We start from the raw sequence: 12,854 nt of genomic DNA on the forward strand, positions 1-12,854 counted from the left end.
CTTTGCTGTGCCTAAACATATCTCATGCAAAGCGCCTGGAGAATTGGGAGGGTGACCTATCAGATCAGACAATGGCTCGCCACACTCATTTTAGAGGAAGACTCACAAGGTCACTACTAGGCAGGAATGTTGATGGAAGTCACAAGTTAGGGCGTATAACCAAACATAAGACGGTATCCATTGGAAAAGTCTCTACAGATAAATGTGAAAATGTCATTAATGCCGACACATGTCTAGAGCAGATGAAGACACTAGGCATGGGTAGTTTTATCAAAACTCTGTGTGATATAATTCATGGGCATACTGTTCCTTATGTTCTCCCTGAGGATGTGTATTTTGTTTGTGGGAGAAAAGCTTATTCCTGGGTGACTCCGAGTTCCAAGGGCTTGTGTTTCCTAGCTAAACTGGTTCCTGAAATCATGACTATTACTCATGAAGAAATGGTTGATATTCACAAGACTACATCACCACCATACATACACACACAGTATGAACACCGTGGCAAGAGAAATATGATTCCTGGTGAGGAACCCATAGCTACAAAATTGATTAGTGAAACTGCTGGTTTCCAAGTTATGGTTGCTCTAGATCTCACCAGGACCGCTCGGGGAACATTAAACTTTAAATATATCCAAGACCTAGCCAAATTAATAGATAATATCACCGAGATGTATGATGACACTTTCAGGTATACTGGAAGGGAGCTACAAGCGTACAAGAAAGAGTTGGTGCAACATAGACTGGTACTAAATTACCTCACCTCTATTACTGGTGGGTACTGTATGACACTGGCCACCCAGTTCGGTGTCAAATGTTGCACGTACATTACTAATAATACGGATGACCCTAAAGAGGTTATAGACCGGAAGATGGATGAAATTTTGCAGCTGAAATGGGAATTTCGAAAGAGCCATAATTCTTCGTTATATGAGGTCGGGGAAAAGGTGGCGGGTTGGGTCTCATGGTTGAACCCAGCAAAATGGTTCTCCGGTCTGGGGGAGTGGGTACAGGAAATGATTGCGAGTGTAGGTAAGCTCCTTCTCCTGATACTGGGTGTCATCTTAGCAATTGGTTTAGTTGTCAAATGTGTTCCTACTGTGTTGAAGTGTGGAAAATGGTCTCATAGGAGTAACACTGAGAAAGAGACTGAAAGGGTGGTACCAGATACCGAGATCATGGTCTGTGGAGAAGTATTGTATAATCCTGAACTTGAAACGGTGATTGGGTGATAGTTTATTACACTATCAAAGGGTGGAAATGTCGAAGTCAGTAAATTGGATAAAAGTCATTTCAATTAAAGTCTAGCAAACTTGGTTGTCTTTGTCTGAAAAGATGCGTACGGTACGCTACGGCGTACAAGGGCACGCTACGGCGTGAAAGGGCGTGCGCATCCACTACACGTGGCAGCAACAGTAATCGGTCTTTTACCACACATTCGCACAAACACGCATACTTATAAAATAGTACACATTAATGGTAGTTGCAACACATAGTCAGTTATGTCAAAATATAGTTGTATTTATATGTTATATCAGAGTTACATGCATATTAGTGAAATACACGGAATGGGTTGAAGGAATAACATCATGAGTGGTATCATAATGAACCTTGTCACATATCCTACTCTTTGGTTCACTCTGCGAGGGAATCGCAGAGTGCATACGCAAGTTATGAATGATAGGGAATTATGAACTACTTAAGACTAAGGAATCTTGGCGGGAAGAGCAGAGCATACCCCCTGCTGAGATGACCCCCTCCTTTGGATTCCTTTGTATGAACTGGCCAATGATGACGACCCCTTGGACCTTCCTGAGACCTGGACCAATAGATGCAAGCTATTCCATCTTCATTGTATTACTGTATGTGATTGTGTATATAAGCAGCAGCTTGTGATCCTGAGTGCAGACTTCTTGTCCCCAGACTTCAGGATTGAATGACTGCACTGGATCCAGAGCGCCTGCGATAAGTAACGGCTGTATTTACTATTACTTCGCTTGAGCATGTTATTCTACTTATTTGCGAATAAATCTTTGTGCTTTGGAAACACAAATCGAGGTTCAAAAATCGTTATTGGTTAGCAACAATACGCACATAACACTTCCTTGGGGCTTTTCAATTACACTGAGGAGCTTCAGGGGTTGCAGAGGGGAGGAGCTTCTGTCAATAGTTACATTAACAGTTTAACTATTTAAGTGCCACTTCCATGCGCCCTCATACAACCCAATGGTAGCAGTGTCCCCCAGATGGAATCAGAGAAAAGGAAAAGGATTTAACGTAAGTACAAAAATCCTCTTTTTAGAGGTTAGGGTTAGGGTTAACACTAACCCTAACCTTAATCTTAGTAAATGTATCTATCTATATATAGAATTACATGTATATCAGCAGTACTCACTTACTTTAGACTTAGTCAATTTTTATTCTACCATATAGAATAATCACTGTAAATATACAATATAATAACTACATTAAAAAGCATTACTGGCCTTGAACCAGTGAAATAGCCTTCAATACATTAAAAATATCCTAATATACCCTTTATTAGGTATTCTTTACATCTGATTGGGGATCTCAATATGTTGAGTTTTATTAACAACTGAAGGAAGCTGACATCACACTTTTGTTTAATTTATACCACATTGAATAGAGAAGGTTATTATTAATCTTAAGGTAAATACTAACATCTAAAAATGACACACACTATATACTTCTCTTTTTGGCAGGTTTCATGTTCTGACGGGTCTCATCATATTACATTAACACTCTGGGGGGACTCTCAGGATCCCCCTCTAGGTGGCAGACCTTCTCTTCTGACTGAGATTCCTGTGTGGTTTGTGCTGGTTTGGAACATATTTAGCCCAATTCATCAAGGCACGTATCTGCTGATTTTGAGTGTTTCATATACAAAATCCCTCTGTGCATGGCCAGAACCGAAAGATACATCCATGAACACAGCTCTGTCCTCTGCGTGTTTGTACGCAAAGGATACTTACTAGAAGCTACGATTTTGAGGAGTTAACTGGATAGGGAAGGGGTGATTTGCCATAGTCAATATACAATAGGGGCGTGCCAAACTCAAACGCACGCAGCCACATTCCAATCAAGCCCTACACACATCAAACTTACTCACTTTTTGGTTGTATCCCTTGCACCAGCTACAGGGCAAGTCTAAGCCCTGATCAGTAGTAATTACAGTCTGGTATGCATGCTGTAACATTTGTTTGCAATTACGAGCAACTGTAAAATGTATTTTTGTATTCAGTAGACCTTAACAACATTCTAATAAATGTATTTCATGGAAAAGAAAAATTAAAACAACGAAAAAAATGTAATTCTTTTTTTTTTTACTTTTATCATTATTGCCTTTATTATTGCCAGGTGACATTAATTCAATAATTACACATAGGGATTGGACGTAACCTGCAGTATCTTATGTAATAGCGCACAGCAGACCTACAACCAAATTCAACAGTGCATGTATCTCAAAATTCGTGCCTTGATGAATTCATGAGTATACAAAGCCTAAATACATGCACAGAATATTGAGTGTAAGTTGAGCTCAGAATACCTGCCTTGATGAATCAGGCCCATTATCTCCATACTTGAACTTTCAGTGAATGCTTTGAATTTGGTGAAATCCTGTATCATGGGGAAAATTCTGTTGTGTGAATAACATATGAACAGCATTGACAATTTGCTATTGTAAAGAAATGTGAATGTTGTAAATATTTACATTATTCTTACATGGTTCACACTGTTTATCATGGTATTGTGCAATACTAGAGTATATTGCACTTGGTGGGACCAAAGGTTCGATCGAGTTGATATCTTATACTCTGCATGCTTACTGAGTTACTGTGCTTAATGTTTACTGTACTGTGCTGCCTCACCTTGTATTGTAATTCGTCTGTCCCTGTACGGCGCTACGGACACCTTGTGGTGCCCTATAAATAAAAATTATTAATAATAATAATAATAATAATAAATGCTGCATTCAGGGAATTCTATGTCATACTGATTTTTTTGCCACTCTCATTATTTGGCAAAAAGGTCATCATTCTCACAATTTAGTCAATCTCTTATGTTCCTTGCTTATCTGTAAATGAATGAAAGACAAGGTTAATAAATTGGAGAATGACTATATTGTACTAATTAATGAAGTTTGAGACAAGGAATCAGTATTTACTGTGTGGTTTTTGGAAGAATAGGAGACCAGATTTATCTTAGTTCCTTGACAACACTTTGGGGCAAATTTAGAGATAGGTGCAAAGTTTTCCGAAACCATGTCGCTCTGCAAGGGGTTCAAATACACACTTTTTTTTTGCATGCAGAGCAAATACTGCATGCTCTTGCATTCAGCACACAGGATGGCCCACTTTTGCCATAGCATAAATTTTGGTGGTCCATACATTATCAAATTTACTGAGCATTCAGCTATCAGAAGGAACGTTGTGTGTAGGATACCGGTACAGGATTCTGTAATGTAGGGTAGAGTGTACGGTTTCATAAACTATTCTACAGATTGTACAGACACATTGTTCTCTCCCATTTTGTGCCATTTCCGAATGATCTAACTCACCCTTCTTACTTTCTCACCTGAACCTCCTTTCCTTCCTCCTTTCCCTACCTCCCCCTTTCTCACATAAAACCCTGCAGACATTGCGCAGTCAGGTTGATCTTGACCCCTCACGCTTCACTGCCACCCTTGAACCAATCCTCTCTCCTATGTCTTTCTTGTCCTGCCTAATGCAGCAGTCTCCTTTTACAACTCAACCTTCTCCCTGGATAAAGCTACCCCCCTGCCACCACATTTCACCTCCATCATTTTAAATCCCAACCAAGTTACTTCGAGCTCACATACCACCTTACGAGATGCTCTCACACTGATGAGCACCTCTGTATAAAATCCAGCTTCAGCGCCAACTTTATCCATTTAAAATTCTTCCTGTCCTCTAATTATACTGTCCTCTCTCTTGTCAAACAGTCTTACTTCAAAACCCTTATTTTCTCCTATTCTAACAACAACCATTGCAGCTTTTACAGACCCAGATGTCTTCTCACTCCTCCCCTCCTCTTACCCCTCATCCTGTTCCATTGACCCTGACACCTCCTGTCTTCTCCACTCACTCTCCTCTGATACTTGCAGTCACCTAGACTACTTCTTCAAGCTGTTGATCTTTACCTGCATCTTCCCTTCCACATTCAAACATAAGCTCATTACTCCTATTGTCAAGAAATCATCTCTTGACGTTGCCTCTCTCCAGCTCCACTTTCTACACTATCAAAATATTAATTTATCATCACAGAAGTGTAGATTATTACCAACACTGGGACAACATTGTTCTATACATTAATAATTTTTCTGAAATACATTTACACTGGTTGTGAAGATACCAGGACGTTAGGGTAGGAGAGCAAAAAGTCCTGGAATCTAGGTGTTCAGAGTCACATAGCCAAAGAAAGAAGGTGGCAACAATAATATCATTATCGCAAAAGATGAACATCTAATGCAAACAATAGCTAAAAAAAAAAAAATACTTTAAATCAACACCCCAAGTGCTCACCACATTCCAAACAACACTCCTTAAATTCCCCAGTGCTTTAAAGTCACAAATGACTGTGGATGGATCCCTCCTGGCCTTTCACACTGGCCAGAGCTGCGGTGTGGGCAGTGCGGTGGTACCGGAAAGCTGGGTCCAAATCTCAGAACGGTCTGGAACGGATTAGAGTTCAGTATAATCTGTAGGCCACAGGGATAGACAAGTTTTCAAGGAGGTCTTTGAAGCAAGTGATGTTTATTTGCTCACCCTGCTTGAAGTTACCAGTGAGCAGGTCAGATGAAACAAGAAGATCACTGGTACAAAACAGTGCTTTTATAAAGTTTTGGACACAGGCTCACAGGGTAAGCCAGCCCCCTGAGATCTGAGCTAAGGTCTGAGCTATTTTTAGAATCAGGACACAATTTGTTTACCCAAACATGGATTTACATGCAATGCAAAGCTAACAATATTTACACTTAACTGTGTTATCCTAAAACTTGCTGTGATTTCCTGCATCTTGTTTTATTAAATTGTCTAATTGTCTAATTAAACCTTCCTGTGCCTTCAAGTGCTGGACCCTCATACATCAAAAGGTCTAATTAACATGAGATTAACATGGGTCTTTTCTTCAGACAGTTGCAGAATACACATTCCCAAAGAAAAGTTACAAAATCCCAAACATGTCATTTCCCTTCCAAAATACATAAAAGACTACCTCAACAAAGGCTTATTGCATCAGGTATATACCTCAGAAATATGCGTTTCCTCTAGCAAAGTTAAAACAAAAAACAAATTTCTTCTCCTGGTCTCAGAAATAAATATATTTCCTTTACCAAAATACACACAATATCAAAAATAAGTATATTTGCAATTATATAAATAAGTGCCCTGTGCTATTTCTTTTAAATAAATTTATACCATAAGTTATTTATAAGTGATCCAATCACAATCAACATCTCCAGTTTTTCAAACCCGCATAGTGTAAATATATCATCAGGAGAGAACAATAATGACCAGAACCAGTTGATGAAGTGCAGCTCATACATTTAACCCCTAACAAGCATTTGCAATGTTGCAGGGGCTTTAGGAGTTGCTGACTTCAAGTTTGTCCAGAGGGAGTGGGATGGAGGCCAGGAACTTGTGTATTCAGCATTTTGTAATTGCTTAAAGAAATGGGATGAATAAAAGCAATTCACTGGGTTTATGTAAGAATACTGTGGGCATTATTATATTCATCCCAACACCTATTGTCTATAGCCCAGGGTTACACAGATAAGGTAATAAGACAGGAACACAAATATAATCTTTTCAGCAAGCAATCCATTTGCACTCACTTCGCTGTACAGGGCCAAAGTGACAGACAATGTGGAAGACAATGCAAATCAGACCCATCTCGTCACACTGGTTTATCATTTATGGAGTATGAAAAGAAATCCACCTGATTTTTGTTATTACATTTTTGTGTTTGACTACTTTGCACAGAAAAGGAATATATACTGAAACACAACAATAAAATACATGTATTATGTTAAATATAATCATAGTGAAGCAGGTTTTTTTTTTACAATTTATACATAATCATTCTTGCCAATTTTGTCTTAAAAGCTATGTTACCATTTCACTGCTGCATTTTAAATGAAGTTATTGGAAGCACTTACAATTCAAGACCTGACAGCAGAGATAATGAATTACAGGTATTAGAATATGGCATGAACATCTCGTTTGGTAATTTTTACAAAAATGAAAATTGCAAAAATTTAGCAAATCACAGCACAGATAAAGTAATCTAACACATTAAACAGCCATATTAAATGTCTCTGTGAACATACTTAGTGATTAAGAATAGGAAAAAAAAGAATAAAAAGGGACAAGATCTGTGTCTCTCAGCACTTATCACCTGCTTCCACTACCAATTACAGGACTTTTTTTCTGGCTGCACCCACTATATGTTGCCCTCCTTCACACATCATGGCTTTCCTCTAGCTTCCAAACTTTTAAACATACCCTGGTAATTCAACTTTTCAGGCAAGCTTATCAAACCACCCCCTTGCCCAACCTAGGCTACTGTACCCGATTATCATCACTCTACACAGTTTCTTACAAAACGCACGTGTTTTCTTTCTATACTTTGTTGAAGTTAAATAATTGGACGAAGGTGGTAAATTAAACATTTCTGTACAATACAGTCATGATGTGATTCATATGCAACATAATTTTTATCATGACATTTAAGTATGTTTAATGTATTTTCTATCCTTTTAATATAGAAACTATAAAGTGGTGAAGAAGCTAAGTAATGATTCCAACATCTGAATTACATCAAGCTTGGTATAATTTTGTACGCAATTGCATGAGAACGTTTCCAGTGTTGTTTCTGTAGTGCTCGCACCTTGCAAACACTAGTTATAAATAATATCACTTTTTCATACACCAAATAGCCAATACACAGGGATCATAAAAAACAGTTAATACAGGTCTAGGGACGGGTGCCTGAGGAAAGGACACCTTTCAATCTCAAAGAATAATGACCATAAGATTCCACCAATGCCACGTCAAGTTCTTGGGAGGTCAAGAGAGGGGTCAGACTCTAGGAATCACCCTTTTCTTTTTCATCCCACATCTCATTTTTACCTGGGTGACCTGTGTTCAAAATAAACCACTTCATTTTATTCACATTTTTCCATCCGCTCGGATTCCAAATCGAGGCCGAACGTCATCGTGACGTCGTCGGATCTCGGGGGTCGGTTCTCGCGATACTTGAAGATTATAAATACACGCCTCCACAGCAATCCATCGCCATTTGACAGAGGGAGAGAGCAGGGTGTAGTCACAGGCTGATTACAGCAGGGACAGAGAATACAATTCTGATAACAATTCTGATTACAAGTCTGATAACAATTGATAGAGAAGAGAGGAGGAGTCTTTTTTTTTCCTTCAATATTTAGCACTCCCAAGTGCTTTTGGGGTGTCCCCCATTCCTTTGCATTAATATTTCTGGCTGTCAAAAGTCCTGTTTGTCAGCAATCTTAAAAATTATTTTTAGCACTCTCAAGTGCTTTTGGGGTGTCCACCATTGTTTTGCATTAATATTTCTGGCTGTCAAAAGTCCTATCTGTCAGCAAACTTAAAATATAATATTTAGCACTCCCAAGTGCTTTTGGGGTGTCCCCCATTCTTTTGCATTAATGTTTCTGGCTGTCAAAAGTCCTGTTTGTCAGCAATCTTAAAAATTATTTTTAGCACTTGAGAGTGCTTTTTGGGTGTCCCCCATTCTTTTGCATTAATATTTCTGGCTGCCAAAAGTCATATTTGTCTAAAACAATTTGTAGCACTACAAGTGCGTTGGGCTCATAATGGATTCTAAGCAGTCCCCATATGAGCAGAATCAGCAATCAGGTTCTGTCACCAGTCCTGATGGTAGTGTTCCCAGTACGTCATCTGGGAAAGGCGATGTCAAACTACACAGTCTTTTGAAATCAGTCAAAAAAACACACACCAAAATTTTTTTTACAGTGTTGAAGCAGAAAAAAAGAAGTGTAACTGAGGAAAAGTTAAGTGTCGCTAAAAAAAAATTGCCAACATGCCATTCTATACACGCAGTGGCAAAGAGAGAATGAGGCCTTCACCTATGTCTATTAGTGGTAAATGTTACCAAGCCTACAAGTGGTGCACAACTACTGTTACGCTTCAAAGCCGAGCTGCAAGATAACAGTAAGGCATTAGAGGATAATGTTTGCTCTGAATCACAAATGACACCAATCCCTGTGAAGAGTCCATCCAACAGTGGCATGTCTAATCATGAGCATTCTGATAATGTTCCCATAAAGAGGGACCCTTTCAGCAGTTCTGCTGATGTGTGCCTGAACAGCACGAGTGTAGCCGGCAGTGCCGTAACTAGACGTTTTAGTGCCCTGGGCGAGACAGGGCACCGGCGCCCCCCATTGAAGTGGGAGTGACATTTGACAAGTGGGTGTGGCTAACCTAATGTGGAGGTGTGGCTAGCACTTTACTGAGAGAATTCTGTTACACATCTTTGCAAATGCATGATATATATATCTATATACATATAGCCATCTCTCTCGCTCATTATATATATATATATATATATATATATATATATATATATATATATATATATATATAATATGACTTTCTGACTATTATACTATATATAAAAGAAAATGGAGAATACCAGTGCTCTCCGTATGTATCTATGAAGGCTGACAAAACTGTGGGGAGATTGAGAGGAAAGACCTAATCCTCTCTAAGTGAATAGAAATTATAACAAAATATACTCCCCCACACTCAAAAGAAAGAATGCTAGGTAAAGAGGGATAAGGCTAAACAGATTTATATCTAATGAGTGAATGAGAGAGCGATGAAACAAAATATTACAAAGGACTAAATACCAATATAATATATAAATAAACACATACCCTATGATAAAAAAAATATATAAAATATATGTCTGCAGACAAATATACAAAATAACATTTGAAAAGATGTAAAAATGATGAAAAAACACAGTCCAAAAAATAGTACCTCAATTGAATAATATGTCCGGGAATGATTTATTCATGCTGACATGGAGACTGGAAACTTTTTCACCAATATCCATAAGGACGGAGGGGTGCGCATGCGCAACAGTCTAGAAGCAGCTGTAAGTGAAGGAGCATGCAGGCGAGTACAGAGCCGGCTGGCGCCTCTCCAGTGAAGTTACACCAGCAGCAAATTGGAACCACCTTTGGACCGCTGAATCAGGTAATGTCCCATTGGAACGCATATGCGTTCCACGGGCAGGAAGTTCGGCATTTGGAACGCAAGTTTGCGTTCCAAATGCCGAACTTCCTGCCAGTGGAACGCATATGCGTTCCAATGGTTCTGATGCCGATGTGGGGGAAGCTGGCTGAAAGTTCAAGTAGGGCGATGTGTACAGTATTGAGCCAGGGCACAGAGACAGGTAGCGGGCGGCTGCTGCGCCCCCTTGGGCTTGCGCCCTGGGCGATGGCACCGCCCGCACCTGCCTAGTTACGGCTCTGGTAGCCGGTGATACACAAATTGAGGATGCCACTTTGGAAATAGAAGAGGATGAGGGGGAGATTTGTGGAGGTTACGAGGGCGCTAATGAGGATGTTGATGAGGATGAGGTTGTTTGTGTCAGTCCTGCACCAGTGGCAGCAGTTCTGGCACGTGACAAGAAAAAGGCCATTGTCATGCCAGGCCATAAAACCAAAAAATCCACTTCTTATGTGTGAAATTATTTCTACCCCAATCCAGACAACAACTGTATAGCCATTTGTAGTGTATGTCAAGCCACAGTCAGTCGAGGGAGGGACCTTAACCATCTTGGAACCTCGTCTATGTTACGCCATTTGACGCGAGTTCATGGCAAAGTGTTGGGAAAAGCTGAAAGTTCTTCCCAAAAAATTACAAGCACTCCATCATCAGCTAGGACCCTCCGCTCACCGACATCCTGACGGCTGCAAAATACACCCACCACACCATCCTCATCAATATCCTCAGTAGCGCTCGGAGTTAGCCCTGCATCCCAATTATTAAGGCTGGAGGACTCCTGCACTATTATTGCTTCCTCTGAAGAAAGCATTAGTCCCACTGCTGCTGCTGTTGCTGCTGCTGGGGGTGAATCGTCAGCCCAGAGGAAGGCCAAGAAAAAGAGCAGTCCTACATTTCAACAATTAACTATGAAACAATCATTTGCTAGGGGCAGCAAATATGACAGCAGTCACCCAGTCGCCAAGCGAATCACAGACGCCATGGCTGCCATGTTAGTGTTAGATCTGCTTCCAATATCCACAATAAATGCAGCTGGTTTTTCATAGTTAATTGAGGTTTTGTGTCCGCGTTACAGAATTCCATCGCGACACCATTTTTCCCGTAAAGCTATTCCACAACTATACCAAAAAGTGTGTACAAATGTAGAGATTGCACTGAAAAATGCCATTCTGCCCACTGTCCACTTAACCACAGATATGTGGACAAGTGGAAGTGGTCAAACCAAAGACTATATGACTGTGACAGCCCACTGGGTTGGTCATTCACCTTTACCAGCAGGAACAGCAGCAGCATGTACACCACTACGTAACATTTGTCACAGGCAGGCCACTCTTTGTATCACCGGCTTCACTAACAGGAATACAGCTGACAATTTGTTACGCAAACTAAGAGATGTGATTGATACATGGCTTATACCACTTGGACTCTTCCCAAGATATGTCATTTCTGATAACGCCAACAATATAGTGCGAGCATTACAGCTGGGTGATTTCCAGCACATTCCCTGTTTTGCTCACACCATCAACTTGGTGGTGCAGAGCTTCCTACAAAATAACCGTGAGGTGCAGGAGATGCTATCGGTGGCCCGTAAGATTTCAGGCCATTTCAGGCATTCGGCCACAGCATGTAGGAGATTGCAGCAGCTCCAAGAGCAGTTTAACTTACCCTGCCACCAACCTAAGCAGGAAGTGATAACTAGGTGGAATTCCACCCTGTTCATGCTGCAGAGGATGGAGGAACAGCGCAAAGCCATCCAAGTGTATTGCACAAGCCATGACATTGGGAAAGGAGAGGGCATGTATTTCAGTCTTGCACAGTGGGGAATCCTTTCAGTGCTGTCCAAGGTGCTGAAACAATTTGTGACGTGTGAAGTGAGTGTAGATTCTGCTAGTTTGAGCCAAGTCATTCCTTTAATTAGACTATTGGAAAATCAGCTTGAGAAACTGAGGGAGGAGATAAAAGCAAGCAATTCCACAAAGTATGTTGGCCTTGTCAATCAAGTACTTAATTAGCTTCACAATGATCCTCGAGTTATTAAGATCTTGAACTCGGATCAGTACGTTTTGGCCACTGTGCTTGATCCAAGGTTTAAGACCTACATTGAGTCTTTGCTTCAAAATGAACGAGATGTGAACTTTTGCAAGGAGCTATTGCTCAGCAAGTTGTCCGCTGAACTGGGCCTTGGCTTTACGACGTGTCCTCCTTCATTTTCTCAAGCAGCTGCTGCTCGTAAAAAATTTAATTTTCCTAAAAAAAGCAGGGAGGACGCAGAGGGCAGACCAGAACAGTTTAAAATCTGGGCTGGTTTTAAGGATTTTTCCAAAAAATGTGTGACCTTGCCCATAACTCCTTCCAATATGAGTATTAACATGCAAAGGATGGTGGAGGATTACTTTCGAGAGGTAATTGATATGGAAATGTCAGACAGTCCCTTTCCTTACTGGGAAGAAAAGCAGGCCATTTGAAAACCCATGTACAAACTTGCTTTGCAATACCTAAGCTGCCTACCCTCCAGTGTGTACT

The sequence above is a fragment of the Mixophyes fleayi genome, chromosome 1, assembly GCF_038048845.1.
Source record: "Mixophyes fleayi isolate aMixFle1 chromosome 1, aMixFle1.hap1, whole genome shotgun sequence".
Lineage (NCBI taxonomy): Eukaryota > Metazoa > Chordata > Amphibia > Anura > Limnodynastidae > Mixophyes > Mixophyes fleayi.